Source organism: Eumetopias jubatus, unplaced genomic scaffold (genome assembly GCF_037043125.1).
Source record: "Eumetopias jubatus isolate StellerSeaLion01/CBP00866 unplaced genomic scaffold, mEumJub1_p1.0 scaffold_7, whole genome shotgun sequence".
Classification (NCBI taxonomy): domain Eukaryota; kingdom Metazoa; phylum Chordata; class Mammalia; order Carnivora; family Otariidae; genus Eumetopias; species Eumetopias jubatus.
The window spans coordinates 9,668,139-9,689,114 of NW_028274813.1; the positions used below are offsets into that span (position 1 = coordinate 9,668,139).

At 41.8% G+C, this 20,976-nt stretch overlaps 1 protein-coding gene across 3 annotated transcripts in view; it reads left to right on the forward strand.

The window, feature by feature from the left end:
* Positions 1–1,617: 1,617 nt before the first annotated feature.
* The window catches only part of DICER1 (dicer 1, ribonuclease III), a 72,591-nt gene continuing 53,232 nt past the window's right edge, over positions 1,618–20,976 (forward strand). The window contains exons 1-2 of one of the 3 annotated variants that reach the window (XM_028098954.2): positions 1,632–1,842; positions 18,908–18,997. The gene's annotated coding sequence lies outside the window, so the exon portion shown is untranslated. Of the gene's footprint in view, positions 1,843–18,907; positions 18,998–20,976 lie in introns of all 3 variants that reach the window. The other 2 variants (XM_088024468.1, XM_028098945.2) reach the window with 2 other exon arrangements.

Genomic DNA, 20,976 nt, shown 5'->3' on the forward strand with positions numbered 1-20,976 from the left:
GTGAAACTTCAAGCCAATTTATGGTAGATACATGATCAAAATTAAAAAAAAAATTTTTTTTTTAAATTTATTTGACAGAGAGAGCACACAAGCAGGGGGAGCTGGGAGGGAGAGGGAGAAGCAGGCTCCCCGCTGAGAGACCCCAAGGTGGAGATCCATGTGGAGCTGGATATCAGGACCCTGGGATCATGACCTGAGCCGAAGGCAGACCCTTAACTGGCTGAGCCACCCAGGTGCCCCATGATCAAAATTTGAGCACAGTAGTGACTGCCTGCACACCAGTCCCAAAGCCAGACTACCTAGGGTTCTAATCTCAGTTGTACACTTATTAGCTGCTTACTTGCTGGAGGTTAGTCAGTTTCTTCAGCTGTTAAAAAGGGGGCAGTTACAACCCCCACCTCACAGGGTCCAGGTTAGTATCACAGGCCTGTGAACCCTAGAGCAGCCTGTTCAATAGTGGTAAAATGTGGGCCACACAAGACATTAAAATTCTTCCAGCACTCACATTCAAAAAAAAGAAACAAGTGAAACTAATGTTTATCCCAACCTAAAAAATATCCCTTCAGCATGTAATCAATAAATGATCAGTGCGATTCCTACATTTTTTTTTTTTTTCCGTAAAGAACACATACATCCGAGTCCAACCAGCACATCCCAGTCGGGACTAGCCAATTTTTAAGTGCCGGGGAGCCACGTGGGGCTGGTGGCTGCTGTATGGAACCCTGTCTCTGGCACGTAGTCGGTGCTAACTGCAAATGCTTAAGATTGGAAGCATGGTCGCTGTTATACCTCCTCTGGAGTACACCAGTCTATCAGGGGGAGTCCTCTGCCAGGGATGCCTACATTTTGGGCTATTCACAGAATTCTCTTTAAGCCAGTCACGTACTTGACCTCCACCCATACTTCAATTCACAGCCACGAGGTTTGGCAGAGGGTTGCGACCTATGCAAATGAGCAGTTTACATAAGTGGGGCTGCCGTCTCCATCCCATTATCCGGTTATCCCAGTAGTTCCGGGGCGGGGGTGGGGGTGGGGTCTGTTGTCTCCCCAAATGTGGAGGGCCCTGCACCACCACCGCGGGGGAGAACCAGGCGAGTGGGAAGGCCCTTTAAAAAGGGGAGGCGGTGGTAAGCGGAGCGCTGAGCCTCCGGAGAACAATTCCGGCCGTGGGGAAGGGCCACGTTTAGGGGGCGGTGCGTGCCAGAGGGGCAACAATGGAGGCGGACGAATTCCGAGAGCCAGGAGGCTCGGCCGAGCTGAGCGGACGCCCCGCACTCTCGGCACGCGGGCCCAGGACGGCGGTGAACGCGGCGGGCCACAGGCAGTGGATCTCCCGGGTCCACTCCCGGCGCAGGGCCGCAAACGCCGCCTGGCTTCCGCCTCCCGCGTCTGCTGTCTCCCGGCTCCTGAGTGGCTGCGGGGCCAGGATTAACCTTTCACCGCCGCACTCTGTCCAATCACAGGCTCGCTCTCATGCCGGCGCCGGGCGAGCAGGGCGAGCGCAGCGTGGGGGCGCGGAAGGGGCGGTGCGGGCGCGGGTGGGATTCTCCAAGCGCCTGTGCGCCGTTGCCGCGGGCCGTGCGCGGGCTGCGGGCGAGCCGGGCTCTGCGCAGTCTCCGCAGGCGCCGGCGGGAGGGGTCGAGGCGGAGGCGCGGCGCGGCGTAGGCTGCTCCAGGCCCAGGTGAATGGAGTAACCTGACAGCGGGGACGAGGCGACGGCGAGCGGGAGGAAATGGCGGCGGCGGCGGCGGCGCCGGGCGGCACCGGGAGGCCTGGGCTGTGACGCGCGCGCCGGCGAGGGGTCCGATGGTTCTCGAAGGCCCGCGGCGCCCCGTGCTGCAGGTGAGGCGGGCTCCCGCGGAGTCGCTTTGTGTGCGGGGCGGGGAGCGGCTCCGCCCGGCCCCCGCGCCCGCCTCCGCGCCGAGGCCCGCGTGGGTGCCCGGGCCGGGACCCGCCGGGGAGGGGAGCCGGCGCGACCAGATGGCGCGGCCTCGCCTGGTCCCGGGCGGCGCGGCCTGCGGGCCGGGCGTCCCCCGCGCCGGGCTCCGCGCTGCCCCGACCCCGGCGCCCCTCCGGAGTTGGCGCCTTGGGGGTACTCGGTGCGGTCGCGCTGGCGGCGGCCGCGGGCGCCTCCGCATCGGGCGTGGAGCCGTCCTGCCGCCCGCCGCGCCGGAGGAGAGCAGGCTTTGACAGGTCCGGGTACGCACGCGGGAGCGGTGCGGGACCCGCGGCGGCGTCCGGGGAGCATCCTCGGGACCTGCGGCGGCGGTGCCCCCCCCTCCCCCCCCCCCCCCCCCCCGCGCGCGCGCCGGGCCTCCTCGGAGGGCAGGAAGGCCGGCTGTCGGGGCTGGCAGGGAAGCTCGAGCCTTCGGGTCCCGCCCGGGGAGGATTGTTCGTGTTTACTGGCAGGTGACCAGATCTGGGTCCCCTGGGGCGGGTGGCCGAGGCCATCTTTTCGCCCCTCCCCTCTGATGTTTTTGTTGCCAGAACGCCGGAACCCCGCAAAGGAGCCTTTCTGGAGGGTTTTTTAATCTTCGGGAAGTGAGTGTATATTTTAGGTTAGCACATCAGATTTATGTGGATTGTCTAGAAAAGCTGAGCTGCCCCGAAGGCTTTGCCCGCCGCAGAGCTTAACAAACCACGTAATGTATCTCTAATAGCATTCTGAGAACAGGGATGAGTGGGGAGTCCTTTGCTCTATAGAGTTCAGTCAGTGCTTTTGTGAAGGAAGTCATTCTTCTGGCAACACGTTACCGATCCATATGAAAAGTCTAAGCTTTCTTAGGACTATCACACTTAAAAAGCATTCATCTTTTTAAAGAGTGATTATTTGAAGTCTGTGCTGCTTGGAGGTGCTTCTGGCTTTGAATTTTCTGAATCTTTACAATCCCGATTTTCAGTTGTTTTCTGTTGCTTGTTTTTTAAGTTGCAGCACACTCAGGGAATGGAAAAGGGCAGGAATGAGGAGTTAAGTAACTTGGAAAATATATGTTTTAAAATGTGCTTTAATAAAACATTCACTGAATTGAAAATGTATTGCTGTAAACATTAAATTTCCTAAATAAGAGTATGCATCTTAACCAGGAGCTCCAGTAATTTGGGTAGATGGTGGTACAGGATTCTGAATGAGACCTGCTAGGCAATAGTGATTTTAGCACTATTAATATTTTGGGGAATATTCTTAATATCTAGGCTCTGGAATAAGGTTTATTTTGCAAAGTGTTGTCTTTAGAGCCAGCTACTACCTGTGGTACACGGATATTCTCTGGAGCCTATGACACACACACACATATACACACCCACACACACGCATATAATTGTTTTAGAACTTCATTTTAGGCCATATCAAACTTACTCTGTTTATAGGTTAGAAATACCATAAAAATTGTCTTTAAAATGGTCACTATGGACATTTAAATGGTAACATGGGTTAATGGATTTATTCATGGCATCAACATGCTGTTTTAAGAAAAGATGTATTAGTCAATTTGGGGAGAAAGATCTTTTCCTGCCATTATTTTAGGTATATGCTATCATCTCCTCATTAAAGGTTAAGACTGTCTCCTGTATTTTGCCGGGGGCTCTTGTATGAGTCGTATAGTGAGGTTTGGCCATTGCTGAGTTTTCTTGTCTTGGTTTTAGAAGACATTTTATTTTGATGTGGCTCATGATTCTTACTTGATAGTGATTTTGTGGTGTTACATAGTTGGTAGCTCTTTAGGTGTAGTGCTGCCTTCTAGGAAGGATGACTTTTATGGCATTGAGATGATTTATTCCCGGGCACTCTCTGACAAGTGAGATGCTGGTTTCATATGAGAAAGTAGGTATTTCATAGAGGTTCTCTCACTCATCACCTTAACGTTCTGTGGTCATTTCTTGTGGCAAAGGAAAGAAGGGACACACTTATTAATAAAAAGTGCCTCGTTACTATGTGCCAAGATGTTTCAGTTGCCTTTATATACATTCTCATTTAATCCTCACTGCGACCTCGAGGCAAACTCAATATTATCCTTATTTTACATGCAAGGAAACGAAGACTCAGATTATTGACCTGAGTTATGAATCTAGAAGTGGCAGTCAGGAATTCAGTCGTGGTTGATTTCAGAGGCCTGTGTGTGGGCCCTTTGCATTGCACTGCACTGCATTGTTGTGCCAAGTGGATTTTAGGAGAAAAACCTGCGTGGCATGCAGGTAAGTCCTTAGTTAATATCTGTTGAATGGATGAAACTCTTTCTAACCTTAAATATTCTGGTGACTTCTGATTATCTGAATAATTCAGAGTTTTTCCCTTTTTTGTGGTAAAATATGCATCACGAAATTTACCATTTTAACCAGTTTGGTGACATTAAGTACATGCATGTTGTTTTGTAACCATCACCACCATCCATCTTCAAAATTTTTCATCATCTTCAGCTGGAACTCTGCCCTCATTAAACACTAATTCCCCATTCCACCCACCTCTCAGACCTGGGCAGTCACCATTCTTCTGTCTCTCTGGATCTGACTGCTCTGGGAACCTCATATCATTGGAGTCCTACAATGTTTGTCCTTTTGTGACTGGCTTATTTTACCTAGCATAGTCTTCAGGGTTCATTCATGTTGTGTGTCAGCATTTCCCTCTTTTTTAAGGCCTAATAATATTCAATACACATACACATTTTGCTTATTTTTCCATGGATGAAATTTACCTTGGGTTGCTTCTGCCTTTTGGCTTTGTGAATAATGCTGCTCTGAACATAGATGTACGGGTATCTGTTTGAGTCCCTGCTTTCACTTCTTTTGGGTATATACTCAGAAGTGGTCAGACTGTTTCTCGGTCATCAAAACCCTCAATTCAGAATTTATTGCAATATGAGTTTTCCGAGGGTTGTTCCAGGCAGTTATACTATCCTGTAAACAATTCCTCTGTGTTAATAAAAGACTTTAATCTCCTTGAGGCCCAGGATTTACTCCTTTTTATGATCTTTCTTCCTACCACTGGCAAGTGGATGTTCAAGTAGCTGAGGTTGTTGAGTTGCTTCATCCTGGGGCTTTGTTGCGCTCTGGTGTCTGGTGGGTGCTCAAGGAAGAGACTGGCAAGGCCTGTGTTTCACTTGTGTAAATATTAAGTCGAAGCCAAGTGATTTATCTTGTTTACCTTGTGCTCTGCTTTTTGGACATTCAACAGTTTACTTCATTCAGAAACCCCAGTGGATGGATATGTATTATACTAGCTCTTATTCACAGGTTTCTTTGTAATATTTTTCCTATCGTTACGCACTTATGACTTGCCAAAGGAGACAGGAATCTTGGGAGACAGCATTATCTCTTTTAGTGGATCTTTTAGTCCTTATTTTCTGATTGTTTACCAAATCTTTTGCATGATCCAGGATGATTTTTAGTTGTAACTAATTTCTACTAAAGCGATTCTAGTATTAGTACAGCGATGTAGAGACACCTGTTTATTACTTTATTATTTGTCTACTTGAGAAAGGATTTGAAATTGTCTTACACTATAGGTTTGAGATGACTGAAAATTATGGCAAAGGTTGAGGGGTAGAGTATGGAAGTTGCTAGAGGGAATTAGAGGAGAGAGAGACTTAGGGCAAGGATGGCTCAGCATCTGTGTGTAACTAAAGAGTTGTTTTTTTTTATTTTTATTAGTCAAAGCAAAAGAGGAAACGACGAATTATAGTTGGCATTGATTAATGGGAGGAAGTATACCAAGAGAAGCAGACTTTTCTCTTGTACAAAGAATAATTAATCGTTTGGATTCTTGCATTAAACAACGTTAACAATATATGGAGAGACTGTTTTGCGTTTTACAGTATATGATAGGGAAACATTTTTCACATGCCATTTTAGAGAATGTGGATAAAAGCCTCAGGCATAATAGAAAAGCAAGCTTTAGTAATATAGGTGTGTATCAGTCTGGTAATTTGATTCAGTAGAGTTTAGTGAATTTATCTTTCAGCTGATGTCCCTGAAATATCAATTGTCTCATTCAGGCTTTTGACAGATGCTGAATAACAATCCGTTCGCAAATGAACTCTTTTCTGGACAGTATGGGCAGTCAGGATTCTCTCTGCCTGTCTTTAGGAATGTGTGTTGGTTGGCTTTCTTATGTGGTGGTGTATACTCTGTGAATGAATGCAGAGAGAAGAGCAGTATTTTTGAGGCCTAGCTGATGAAATTTAAATTTTCAGTCATGTAAAAAAGCCTTTGTTAAAATAAATCCCTAGTACAAAGTGGCTTTCCTGTTTTTCTGAAATTGTCAATGAATTGTTGGTACTCTCAAAATACAAAGTTGCTTTACATTCTAAATAAGTGACTAAGAAGGTGCCCCAAGAAAACATTGTCTGAGGATGTCAGTAAGCCTGTTAACTAGAAAGAAGACATAAAGTAATGACATTTTGGCCATAGTGTTTTCATTTTCGAGGCTCATGGTGATATTAAATGTTTTGGATGTGTAAAGGTTTATGAGAGTAAGGATGGAACAGTGCTGGGCGTAGTAGAAGGTGCTCAGATTTGTTGAATGAATAGACTGGTTTATATTTAATTTTTTAAAGTGCTTAGAAGCTAAGATAGATTTATGGAGAATAATATTATATATTAAGGCTTTTAAAAAGGTCGTTACTCTTCTGATTTTGGACCAGTCATGCTGTCTCATTCTTGATTCCCCTCCATTTGTGATGTCCGTATGACTAGGTGAATAGAAACATTGTGGACTGAGAGAAGTGTTAAGAATTTCATAGAAGAAAAGTGCTGGGGCGCCTGGGTGGCTCAGTCGCTTAAGCGTCTGCCTTCCGCTCAGCTCATGATCCCAGGGTCCTGGAATTGAGCCCCCCATCTGGCTCCTTGCTCAGTGGGGAGTCGGCTCCCTCTCCATCTCCCTCTGTTCCTCACCCCACTCGCGCTCTCTCTCAAATAAATAAAATATTTTTTTTAAAAAAAGAAAAGTGCTATAAGAGTTGGGAGTTTTGCTGGTATTGAAAGCTTTCTCGGTGTTGAAGCAACCTCACTCTGGTAGTTGTGGTGGTGGTTCTGTTTTAGCTGACAGCTCAATGTATACACTAAAGTAGCGATTTAAAAAACACATTTGGAGAGTCTTCTGGGAATTAGAAAATGTCAGCAAACCAGTTCAGAATTTTAAAAATAATGTATGTAAAGAACTCATATAATGAGAGAAGGATCTCAATTTAAAAAATTGATCTTTGAAATGGTAGAAAGGTTCTTTGCCTAAGGAGTTAGATCAGTGACCGTATTTGAGGGGGAAAAGAAAGGCAGTAGACTTGTCTAAAACTTTTGAGATTCCAGGATTTCTGTCTCTCTGTTGGTAATAGCCCAGGAAGGCAAAATTAACGTGACGAACCCAAAGGTTTGAATGGCCTCATGAGGACTCTGATTGGTGGTATTTTAAGCTTTTTCCACCTTGCAAAATTAAATATTAATATTTTATCAGAGCATTATAGGGCTGGTGAAGAGCAAGTGTTTGATGTCAGAGAAACCAGGGTTCAAATGGTGATTCCTCCGATTTGTAGCTAAGGAACTCAGGGCATATGGCAACCTTTCCGAGTGTCCGCTTCCTCACTGGTAAACTGGTCATAATATTACCTACTTGAGGTTGTGAGGAAAAAATGAGTTTCTTAAACTCTCAGCCCACTTCTGGCACGTAACATTTGATAACATTTAGCTGATACTATTTTTCTTTTATCTGCATTAGAGAAAATCTTGCTTGTGTTCCTAATGTGATTACATTGTGATTCCCCCCAAATTATTACTATAGAGATGTATGTCCAATACATTTATAATGGAAGATGAAAGAGGGGAGGGCTTGAGAGCAGTATTTTATAGGCAAGTTCTATACTGAGAATTGTCTGCACTGTAGCAAATGATTCAGCTGTCTTACTTGGGTCTCTGTAATAGTGATATCAAATGTAATAGTGTCTTAATATTGCTAACTCTCCCTAAATAACCATTATTCTTCTATTAGGCATGAATAAATACATTGTCCTTGTATCCGTATTTCAGACCAACATGAACTTTTTATATATCTATCACACGTCCTTGGTGTAGGCCAGTGGTCTTACTCATTGGAGACTACTGATTTGATGAAAAATGTGAATCTTACTCCAGAAAAATGTACATGCTCATAATTTTACATAAAATTATAGGAGGTGCAAGGACCCCTCCTGAATCCTATATGTAGATGCTTGATTAGGCTATGTCTACGCATATAGAGCCAAGTAATAGGTTAACTAAGGAACAGTGACACAATTCTGGATGATTGAGGCACAACTCCCACATGATTGATGGAATGGAATGAACAGTGCGAAGTAATGTGTGGTTAAGAAACCTCTGTTCTAGTTTGGCTTTACTTCTAAATAACTAGCTGCATGTTAAGGGCAGATCACCTTGGCCTTTCTAGACTTAGCTTTAATTTTCTCACTAGTAAAATTGAGAACATTTACAAGTCTCTAAATATCTTATAGTCAGTCATCTTTGAAGCACCCATATAATTCTGGGACCTCTCTGTTTCAAGCTGAGATTCTTTTTTTTAAAAATCTTTTTTTTTTTTTTAAGATTTATTTATTTATTTGACAGAGGGAGACACAGCGAGAGAGGGAACACAAGCAGGGGGAGTGGAAGAGGGAGAAGCAGGGATCCCACCGAGCAGGGAGCCCGATGTGGGACTCGATCCCAGCACCCTGGGATCGTGACCTGAGCCGAAGGCAGACGCTTAACGACTGAGCCACCCAGGCGCCCTGAAGCTGAGATTCTTAATTAAATATGAGGCATGGAAAAGGGAGGCTGCTTTTTTTTTTTTTGGCGTATTAAGGTTGGTGCACAGTGACCATGAAAAGGGGACGATGGCCTTGTGAGCTGTTCTGAGCAGGGAACATAAGATGAAAACCCCTGGGAAATCGTCTTGGAAAGTAGAAGAGAGCCAGATTTTGCCTTGAATGGATGGCAGAATCAGAGACAGTGGAGTCTTTTCATTTTCTGTCTCTGCTCTTAGTACAGCTTAGTAAATGCTTGTTAATGAGGGAAAATCTAACAGACTGTTTAAAGCCTTCTATCTGATCAGTATGGTGAAAAGCAGGTAACCCATTGAGAGGCCTCTGAGACTGTGAATGAGGGGAAAAGTGTCTATTTAATAGACACCCTGCTATTTTAATTTTAAAAGCTTTTGTTTTGTATATAACACTATACTGAGATTACCTAACTTTTCTCAGTCTCGTATAGCTAGGTATTAAAGAGGAGAAATACCTGACTTCTAAATCTTTATATGTACCTGCTACATATAATAAACTGTTTATTAATCTTAGACCAAACATAATTCTGGGTATTTTAAGGAAAAGGCAGGATTTTGTTGATAAAAATAGGTGAACAAATGATAAAACAACCTAAATTAGGCATTTGAATGCAGTTTGTAAATTGAACAGGCATTAAGACAAGCTGTAATTTCTTGTGTCTCTCTCTCTGTCAAATAAGTAAAGTCTTTAAAAAGAATGCAATTAGTATCTTTGAAGGAATCTTTCTTTTTTGCTTATCCAATATATGGCCTTTAGTTTTCAGCCCTTCTTCAATAAAATATGTGAAATAAGGTATTGCCAAATAGTGCTTTCCTTTTGGGATATGTTTGTAAAAAACATCTCCACTGACATATGATGCAGTTCTGAAGGAGAATATTGGTTTTATACTCAGTCTTTGTAAACACCGAGCTTTTGTGTTGTTAAACATTGGGAGAATTCTGGGAAGTTTTTTTTTTGTTTTTTTTTTTTTAAGCTTGTGAGTTGGGTCTGTACTTTGGCCAAGAATAGGGAAATAAATAATTTCCTTAAAGCCTTTTTAAAGCACGTGCACATGCATGCACACACACACGTGCATACATACACACACGGTACACATATATACATGTATGAAATCTGTTATCTGTGTCTCTGCGGCAGGTGCTCGGGTAAAATGCTTACTTGTGTTGTCTGTATTGAGTGAAGACAAAATTACACAGTACATTGTAGTTTCTGAAATATTAATTTATCTAATTTATTTCACCGTATCTGAAGCCCCTTTATGATAGTAATCTCTTTTAAGGTACTTTTCACTAAAGAAGTCACTATGTACTATTTGTAGTAGGTTGTGCATCATGTTTAATCATCAGCTGAATGGAATAGAGGTACTAAAAAAAATGGTGAGATACATAGTCAGTTTTGCGTGTTTATTAAGCATCTATGTTCCTAGACTAGAAAGACCAAGGAAAATGTCAGTAGACAGGGCTGGTTTCGGTTGCCACAGGCTTTAAAATTAAAGCAATATTTACTTATATGTGTGTGCAGATTCAGCTAAAATTAAAATATTAGTTTGCTTCTGTTAATTTTAAATTGCATTCACTCTTTTTCACACCCCCCTCCCCCCCCCGGGTTGCGGGGGGGGGAGATCAAAAGGAACATATCCAGAAGCAGCTTATTTTGCCTGGCAGATCAGTGTAAATAGACACCTCCTCCGAGACCACAGTGTAATTATATATTATGGAAGTAAGTTTGGAGTCAGAATTTAAGTAGAATTCCACCTCTGCCATTTATTGGGCAAATGGTCTTGCATAAGTTATTTCAAATCTCTGTAAAATGGATATGACCCTTGTTTCAGGGTTGTTTTGAGGATGAAATTAGATAATGGAATTTGAGTGCTCAGTAAAGGTAAATCTTCTCCCTCCTGTCTCATACATGCATCATGGCAAATGAAAAAGTTTTACATATTATATTAAGGATTGTTTACTTCTCTTTCAAAATAAACTTTAAATGGCGTCAGTTTCAGCTGATAAACAGGAAAGTACATAAATCACGAGGATACACAAAATGTATCCAGGCATTTACACCCCTCCACCCCCTGGCCAAAAACACCATACTGACTTTTCCTTATTTTTAACTCTATGTAGTGGAAGTTATATGGTATGATTCTGTGTTGGGTTTCTTCACTGAACTTTTGAATGGGTGAGACTCATTCCATTGCATCATCTGGTGATACTTAGCATTCTGTTATATGAATATGTCAGTGTTTACTTGTCTGTTATATTGCTGATGGACATTTGGCTTGTTTTTGGTTTTGGCTGTTATGGATAGTGCAGTTCTTGTACATATTTCAGTCGGGTATACACGTAGAATGGAATTACTTGGGTTATAGGGTCCTTGTATATTCACAGCAGATACTTCCAGTTGACAGTTTTGCCGGCCGTGTATGAAAGTTCTCGCAGCTCCACATCCTTTCTCACACTTGGTATTGTTTGTCCTCTTCGTTTTGGCCATTTTGATGGGTGTGGTAATGGCTCATTGTGGTTTAATTTGCATCCTTCTAATGGCTTATGAAGATTATTGATCATTTGATATCCTGTGTGGTGAAGTCCTTTGCCCGCTGTTCATTTACTTGTTTGTTCCTTATCAATTTGTAGAAATTGTTTATGTATCTCCTACCCTGGCTCGCCTTTTCACTCTCGTAATCAGATCGTATAATAAACAGACAGTATTAATTTTAATCTAGTCCAGTTTGTCAATTTTTTCCCTTTATGACTAGCGCTTTTAACGTCTCGTCTAAGAAATTTTGCTCATTCCAAGGACATGGAGGTATTCTCTTATGTTGTTTCCTTTTTTTTTTTTTTTAAAGACTTTATTTGAGAGAGAGAGAGAGAGAGAGAGAGAGCATGAGCAGGGGGAGGGGCAGTGGGTGAAGCAGACTCCTGGCTGAGTGGGGAGCCCAATGTGGGGATGCAGGGCTAGATCCTGGGACTCTGGGATCATGACCTGAGCCTAAGGCAGATGCTTAACCAACTGAGCCACCCAGGCACCCCTCATGTTGTTTTCTAAATACTTCGTTGTTTCACTTTGCACATTTAGCTCTACAATCCAACTGGCATTGAATTTTGTGTATGACTTGAGGAAGGAGTCAAGACTCACTTTTTCTCCATCTGGATACACAGTTAACCCAGTTGTTACTTGAAAATACTGTCCTTTTCTGTGCTACAATGCAGTGTCGTTTTTGTCACTAATTAAATAACCTCATATGGGTGGGTCTGTTTCCACGGTCTGTTCTGTTGCATTGTCTTTTCTTGTGTCATTGCCCGCCCTGTCTTAAGTATTGATGCTTTATACTAAATATTAATAAACCAGTTTATTTTTTTGTATATTAAGCCATCCTTGCATTGCTGTGATAAACCACAACTGGTCATGATACATTATCCTTTTGATATATTCCTGGATTCAGTTTGCTCATATTTTGATTAGTATTTTACATTTTTAGTTTGAGAGATAGGTCTATAATTTTCCTTTACTGTAATGTCCTTGTCAGGTTTTGGTGTCAAGTTTATGCAGGTCTCATGGAAAGAGGTGGAAAGTATTCTCCTCATTTCAGTCTTCCTGAAGTGTTTGTTTTTAAGATTGTAGTTATTTCTTTAAATGTTTAGAAGAATTCACTCTAGTGAAGCTGTCTGGGCTTGGGAGTTGTTAATAATCTGTTTTCTTTAAAAGCTATAGGCCTCTTCAAATGTTCTGTTTCTTTGGATGTTAATTTTGGTAGGTTATGTTTTTCAAGGAATTTCCCCACTTCTAAAATACTAAGAGGTAATTGATACTAAAAATAGAAATAATCAGGTAAAACTTTGCTCCATTTGGAAAACTACAACCTTTTTTGAGATTGTTAAGTGATTTAATATAAAGAATACTCTTTGTTGTGGTTTGTGGAAGAATAAACAGTGGTAAATGCCACTCGAATGAGATTTTTTATACTAATGTGATTTATATGGACAAAGTTAGTTCCTTGAAAACAAATTATATTCAAAGACTGTTGCTATGTGAAATCTGTAATTAGATTTGGAGCTTTTTTTTTTTAATTAGAAGGGGGAGGGGCAGAGGGAGAGGGAGAGAGAGAGAGAATCTTAAGCAGGCTCTATACCCAGTGCAGAGCCCCACATGGGGCTCAGTTTCACAACCCTGAGATATGACCTGAGTCGAAACCAAGAGTTGGATGCTTAACCAACTGAGCCATCCAGGTGCCCCTTGGAGCTAAATTTTTAACTTTGCTCCATTTTGGATTAATTTTGGATTGTTTTCTAAAGTCTTGGATTCATTTTGGATTAATTTGACTAGTGAATTATAATTTAACATGTTCTTGGTTGTTGTTTGCAAGATTGTTTCTAAGAGAAAGTAAAAATAAAAATAAGTGGTTAAAGTATGAAATAATAGTATTTTTTTTTAAGATATTATTTATTTATTTGAGAGAGAGAATGAGAGAGAGCGCATGAGAGGAGGGAGGGTCAGAGGGAGAAGCAGACTCCCTGCTGAGCAGGGAGCCCGATGCGGGACTCGATCCCTGGACTCCAGGATCATGACCTGAGCCGAAGGCAGTCCCTTAACCAACTGAGCCACCCAGGCGCCCAAAATAATAGTATCTTAATAACTCTTTGGGAGTGGGGCAGTCAGTATACAGTTAATCTCTAAGTATTGCTTATTAGTGGTGAGAATTGTCAGCATTTATTCGTTTATTCAAAAACATCCTGCTTGTGCCTGGCATCCCGATTGGTTCTGGATGTACAGATATACTGTCTTTTCACTGAAACTGTTGACTTTTTGAAAAAGTGGCACTGGTGATGAGACCTACAGGTTGAAGGGCAGTTAGCTGGGGGATGGTATGTGCAAAGGCTCTGGGGTAGGAAAGAGTTGGTGGAGGTGCTGAGAGGTCCTTGTGGCTGTGGGGAGGTGACAGAGTTACACAAGCCCCAGTTAGAGGTAGATGCAGGGCCATACATAGTAAGGATTTTGGATTTTAGCCTAAGTGCCGGGGGAATCCATTGAAAGTTTTAAGCCATCTTGCTATACTGGTTTGATTCATGTTTTCCCCATACCTGGTTACGCACTGCTTTGAGCTCCATTAGTACTCTTCTTTTGTTTTTAATCACTTTCTTTTTTTTCTGGGACTGGTACTTTGTTGGTAGTCCTGGGCAAGAGCTTGGGTCTGACAAATGACAAATATTTACTTATGCTTTTAGCGTTCATATTGTGTGTATCACATTGTCCGTTGTCCTTCAGAGGGTTTATGGTGCAGGTCCCTTACAGGTGCCAGACTTTATCCATGCAGTAAGGTGTAAGCAGATGTGGAGAATTCTGAACCATATTGGGTGTCCTAGTGGCTTTGCTCATGTTCAGGTAGTGTAGGATGTTAACAATACTCTGGCTTTGCAGGATATGGTAGCTGCCAGTTTGGGCCTTTGGTCTAGTATGGATTCTTCCCTGTGTTCGTTCGTTTCTTTCTTTCTTTCTCTCTCTCTCTCTCTCTCTCTCCTCTCTCCCCTTTCAGAGGGCTCTCAGTACTCTGGAAGATATGAGCCTGCAGTCGTAGTTTTGGTTCCTGCTCCTTTCCCATTCTTTGTAGTCCCAGAATAGGTCAGTAATGTCGCCTGCTCTTAATTGTCCTCCAAGCCGAGTGTTCTTGAGTGGGGCTGTTGCAGCATCTCACCCCCTCCCTCCCTCCAGTACATAAAGTTCTCTTTTTTCACACCCAACATCAGGCCTATTTTTTTAGTGATTTGCATATTTGACTTAGCAATGAATTCATTGTGTATATTGTGGGATTGTGTAGGGGAGGGAGAGGAGCCAGATGCCGACATCTTCGTGGGTCCTATGGTAGAGATGAGGCTGAGGCAGAAAGGCAGACAAGGTCATTTACCCAAGATCTTGTAGCTCACAAAAGGATTCCGTCACCACTCTGACTTTGGAGCCCGCTTCTTTTCCTCTCTCATCTGGATTCTTTCTGTAATGTGTGTGTAATGGGTTTAATTGTGACATAATTGAGCGAAACAAGGGTGCTTACCTTAGGAGGCTGCGTTCATTCTGATGCTGCTTCTCTTTTTTTGCAGCCTCTCTCTAATTCCTGTAATGGATGTATTTTTTGAAATTATATTTAGCAGTAATGAATCTTCATCTTTCTTATTAGATTAGTTCAGTTTTTGGAACAGCCCCAAGTTCCCTGGGTAGCTAAGTGTGGATCTTTCTCCAAGTGGAAATGGGCAATCGGCCGCCAAGGATAGAGAATCGTAGCTGGAGATAGGGTGACCAACCACCCTCGTTCCTCCAGGGTTGGGATAAGTGGGTGCATAGTGCCTGGGACAGGGGACTTTCAGTGTGCAAACAGGGGAAGTTCCAGTATAATCCAGTGATTATAACCAGGAATGTCTTCTCTAATAGAGGAAATTTCAGAAGTCTCTTGTTGTATTGTCTTGCACTGTTCCTGTCTCTGGACTCTGTATAGAGATTTGTTCTTGGCTGAGATGAACTAGCGGAGAGCCCTTGGTGTATGCTGAGAATAGAAAAGCAGAGGCCCAAATCTTGCTTGAATTCCCCAGGATGAGATTCAGATCCCTGTGGAGCTATATATTAAGGTCCTTTATGATGTAGCTCTGACTTATCTTAACCTGTTGCACTGTTTTGCCACTCTCGTGTGGGACGAGTGTGTCAGCACACTGCTTGTAATTTCTGCAGCTTGACTTGCCTGGTTCCCTTGTAGTGCTTCTCCACATGCTGGCTCCTCACCCCCATGATTCCCTATTACTGTCCCCTCCCTGAGTGGGGTTGTTACTGCTCATCCTCCAGAACTGACCTCTAGTCTGGTTCTCACCTTCTCCAGAATACAGGTTTGCAGTATGTGTGTCTTGCTCAATAGATATTTGTTGAATGAATGAATCATTTAAGGGGCAGTAGTTAAACAAAGCTCTTTTAAGTGGGGAAAATCACCCTAAATATTATTACTTTTTAGACTACCCAGAAATACAGGTGGACAATTTCCATTTTTCTGTGTCGATAGTCAAACATAAGTATCAGTTTTTAGTAGAGTTTTATTTTTAACTTTGTTTTAAAATATTTTCAAACTTACGAGTTGTAGGAATAGTATAAAGACTCCCCATATCAGTACCTACATTTACCAGTACTTAACGTTTTGCCACATTTGTGCATTCTCTCTCTTTTCTCTCTCTCTCCCCTGTATATTGTTATTTTTCTGAACCTTTTTAGAATAAGTAGCAGGCATTATGCTCTTCACTACTGAATACTTTCAAAGTCTATTTTCTAAGAACGAGAACATTCTCTTACATGATCACAATATAGTTATTGAATTCAGCATTTAGCGTTCGTTGATGATGATAGTTTAATTTCACCAGTGTCCCTATAGGGGGAGGAAAAAACGTTTTCCTCTGCGCTCTTAGTGGGTGGAGCCTGTGAATTAAATCCACAAAGGACAGATTAACAAGAGAAAAGATTTATTTTGTGTGCATGCTGGAGATTCACATGGAAGGAGTGAAAACCCAAGGAAGTGGTTAGACTCGAGAGTTTATATACCCTTTTAATAAAGGGCCATATATTGTGGACAAGTGACAAGACACAGGAATGGGGGAGTTTGGGCTTCTAGGGGTGGTAAATTGTGGGACAGTGAATAGATGATGGAAAATAATAAGGGGTTATTTTAGCAAGGTTTGTGCAGATGCAAGTCAGTGCCGTCTTTAGTGATAATTATCATCTCCTCTTCCTGGTACTGGAGTGGGAGGGAGGGACACTCACAAAGCGACATTTATGTCCTGCTTTTAGGCAGGAAGGGAAAGGGCAAAGAATTTCTCCTTTATCTGCTATTTCTCTCTTGCCTTCAGCAAGGAATAATCCTTATGCCAAGGCAGCGTATTTTCAGGTGGCCTATTCTGATCACCCTTCACCCCGGTCGTGTCCTTCATAGCAGTGTTCCTTTTCTGATACAGGATTCAGTCCAGGAATGTGCATTGCATTTAGCTGTCATGTTTGTTTACTCTTGTAATCTGGAATCACTTCTGAGCTTTTAGCTTCTATGATAACTGACATTTTTGAGGAACACGAGCCAGTTGTTTTGTAAAATGCATCTCAGATTTGGTTTTTATGCTAACTCATGATTAGATTCAGGGTTCTCACGTTTGGCAGGAAAACTACGTAACTGATATTTCCTTCTCAGTTTATCACATTTAGGAGATACATGTCAGTTAGTCCCAGTATTGGTGAGGTCACTTTGGTGTGGAGGGTGGTATCTGTCAGGTTTTCCCAGTGTGAATATATCAGTTTTTGTGAGGATTTGTAGGGAATCTGTGCAGAGATACTTTGAGGTGATGTAAATATTCTTTTGTAAACTTCACCCAATAGTTTTAGCATCCATTAATGACTCTTGGCCCAATTACTAATGTGATGGTTAAAAATGGTAATTTTTCTGTCATTGCTCCTACATTTATTAGTTGACATTGAATAGAACTTTATCTGATTTTTTTAAAAAAGATTTTATTTATTTATTTGACAGAGAGAGACCCAGCGAGAGGGAACACAAGCAGGGGGAATGGGAGAGGGAGAAGCCGACTCCCTGCTGAGCAGGGAGCCCGATGCGATGTGGGCTCGATCCCAGGACCCAGTGATCATGACCTGAGCCAAAGGCAGGCGCTTAACAACTGAGCCACCCAGGCGCCCCAGAATTTTATCTGAATTTTAAACCGAATAAAACACTGTTTCTAAAATGAGTCTTTGGGTTTTCCCAGTTATATCGTAACTTTAGAACTGTACGTTGTTGGTGGAACATTTTCAAGGTTTGTATCAGATCAGATTGCATTAATGCGGAAGATGAGTTTGCAGAGGTTGGGAGTTCTGGGAGGCCGAGGCTGGAGGGATGGGTGTCGCTGGGATGCAGTCAGAATTATTGTGCAGTGGATGCCTCTGTAGCTTTGGTGGTTTCAGATCAGCCCTGAACTTTTCTTTGTTGGAGAAGGGGGCAACTTGGGGGTCCTAAACTTGTTAAAATAATTTGGGTTGTTTAAAGTCTTTTAAAAGTAAGAAGTATCTAAATTGGATTTTTTATTTGACCTACAAAAAGATACGTATTAATTTAAGAGTAGATCAATAAGGTTTATACTGAACATAGAATTAAATATCCATTATTTATGGATATTTCCAGCTTTCCTTCCATTCTATGTAAGTCAAATGTGAGATTATCTTTCTTTTGAAAAATCTTCTAATTTGGGGGGAAAATAGCAATAACAATAATACCTGATACGGGGCAGAAGATACAGATAAGCCCTGATTTGGGTGGTTACAGATAGCCCCTGTGTGTTGCATGAGAGGGAAGTCAAGCAATAGAGGTTTTTAGGTTCTTGGGGAAGGGGTAAGTGGCAGGTGGGGGCACCATGTGAAGGTTGGGCTGTACTTGTCACAGCACTCTAGGGAAAGCAGATAAAACATGAGTGGTTGGGTATGCTGCACAGAGCTACAGTGTGGCACTTTACCCCTTGCCCGGGACTTTTAATATGTTTGTTTTCCAGACTCATCATATTCAGCAGTCTCTCAGACTTACTTTGTCTCAAGACTAAACTCTCTTTAGTATTAAAATATACATGCATTATATTGTGTTAAAACAGCTTAACATAGAAAATTACGGCTTTTTTTCCCTTCATTGGATGTTCTTATGGGGTATATAAAAGGCTAGAAGGTGGTCATGAATTGAGTACATTCTAGCATTTGTTGAAGAGTGTTTTTATTGAGTAAAGTACAGAAACTTGGAATCAAACATTAACCTTAAAACTCACTTTGGAAGTTAGTGGTGTATTAAGTGTTTGCCTCTTTTGAAACAAAACGGAAGGGTAAATGCATAGGAGGCAACATGAAGGGGAGGGATGGTTCTGGGTGCCATTTTGGTGTGTGGGAATGTCTTTTTAAGAAGTCTTCGAAGTACGTGGGCCATTGGCTGGCAGCCTAGAGATACTTTTTATATGGAGATTTTGATGCATGATACTTGCTAAAATGCTGTTTGACCTGTATTCAATTTCAGTTTTGGATAAATCTAATTTTAGGCATAATGACATTGAAATATAAACATAATATGTTTGTTACAGATTTGCAGAAACCCAGAAATTTGTTCGGGTCATAGAATAGTGCAAGAAAAGAAGGCTAGTGCATTTGTGGTTTAAGTCATAGAAACCGGGGTAAGTTTTAACCACATTTAATGGCTTAAGGGAGAAGTTAAAAAAAAAATTTTTTTTGTTTTCTTTGTTGGTTTATTTTTAACCTAAAACAGAATCATTTCTCTCTAGATTTATTTATTTATTTAAGTAATCTCTACACCAGTGTGGGGCTCAAACTCATGACCCTGAGATCAAGAGTGGCATGTTCTATCAACTGAGCCGGCTAGGTGCCCCCAGAATCATTTCTCTCTAATTGTCTTCCTACAAATCATCCTTAGTATGAAAATTTGTTTTCCAGTTCTAAATGTAATAAATTGTTCAAGTTGTGGGAAATTTTAGGATGCATAAAAGTTTTAAGGAAAAAGAAATGGCTCACGGCAATAATCCAATCCCATCCTCAATTTTGGGGTGAATTTTCTCTCTCTCCATTCCTCCTTTTCTTATGTTTAGTTGTTTTTTTTTTTAAGATTTTATTTATTTATTTGAGAGAGAGATAGAGAGAGAGAGAGCATGAGAGGGGGGAGGGTCAGAGGGAGAAGCAGACTCCCTGCCGAGCGGGGAGCCCGATGTGGGACTCGATCCCGGGACTCCGGGATCATGACCTGAGCCGGAGGCAGTCGCTGAACCAACTGAGCCACCCAGGCGCCCTCTTATGTTTAGTTTTTAACTTGACTTAGTCATGGTCTTCCTGTAAATAAAAATGCTCTGCTTTTTTTTTTCATTGTATGCTGTACCATGAGCATTTTTGTTCATTATAAACTGTCATCATTTTTAATGGCTGAGTTGAATTGTATCATGTAAAATGAACCACAGTTTACCACACCATTCCCTCATTCAGTGTTAGACATAGAACATTTTTTGCTCTTTATAAATGGTAATGATGAAGAGAGCAAATGCTGTATGAGGTTTTTTTGGTGTGTGTATTAATATTTTAGGATAGATTAATATGCAAGGATTTTAAATTAATAATGACAGATGTAACTGTCGGGGAGCAAGAATTTCTGTCCTCTTCAAGGTCCTTCTAACTGGGCTGAGACTCAAACTGGCTGAAAGAGATTAACAGGAGAAAATCAAATGTAATAGTGTACGTACGTACAGGGAATCCACGCAGACATGGACATTCCAAAGACAGGAAGGCATAGTGAGAGGTCTGTAGGTCACCCAGAACTAACGGGAAGGGTGAGGGGTCTGGGACTGCAAAGGAGAGGAAAGCACTTCACGGGGCCATAAGGAGAAGAGCAGATGTTTGGTAATGAGATGTTTGCCCTGCCATGCAGATAGGTCACTTAAATAAAATTGATCTCTGCTAATAACCCTTATTCCGGGAAAGACCCTTGATTTAGATTCTTTTACGTGCTTAATGGAGGGGCAGAAGTTTCTTTTGAGCCCACAGGGTCTGGATTGCTTTCAGCTCAAAAGAATCTCCATGCAAAAGTGGCCCATCTTGGGGCAGCCTATCCTTTAGCCCCTACCTGTCAATTAAAAGTAAAAATGGAAATATTTCTCTTGTGCTGTGTATTTCATTATCTGAAGATACCAGGGTTTAAATTCTTGAAATTATTTTCTTTTCTCTTTGGTCTTTCAATCTTTGGTTCCACCTTAGTCTTTTCATAGTCTATATTCACCAAATGGTAGTTGAGAAATCCTTGAAATCCTTAATACTTTTATATACCATGGATATTTTGGTTATTTCCTCTTTTTGGGTATTTTTATATTTTCAGACTTTATCCATTTGATGATGATTTCTTGCCTGTCGTGTACCATTTCATTGCCTAAGAAATAGTTAAGTGAAGTAATGTTTTCAGTGATGTTTGTGGAGGCAAACAGAAGTAGCGTTTAATATTTTTTGGTTTTTGCTTTTAAAAGAGAACTAGTGGACGCAAAGCTATTTAATTTTATTTCACATTGTAGACCGTATTTTGTGATTTAAATGTTTGATTTTCATTCTACTGTAAATTCATGATGACTAGGTAGTTTGTAGTTTGTTTTCAGGTTCATCT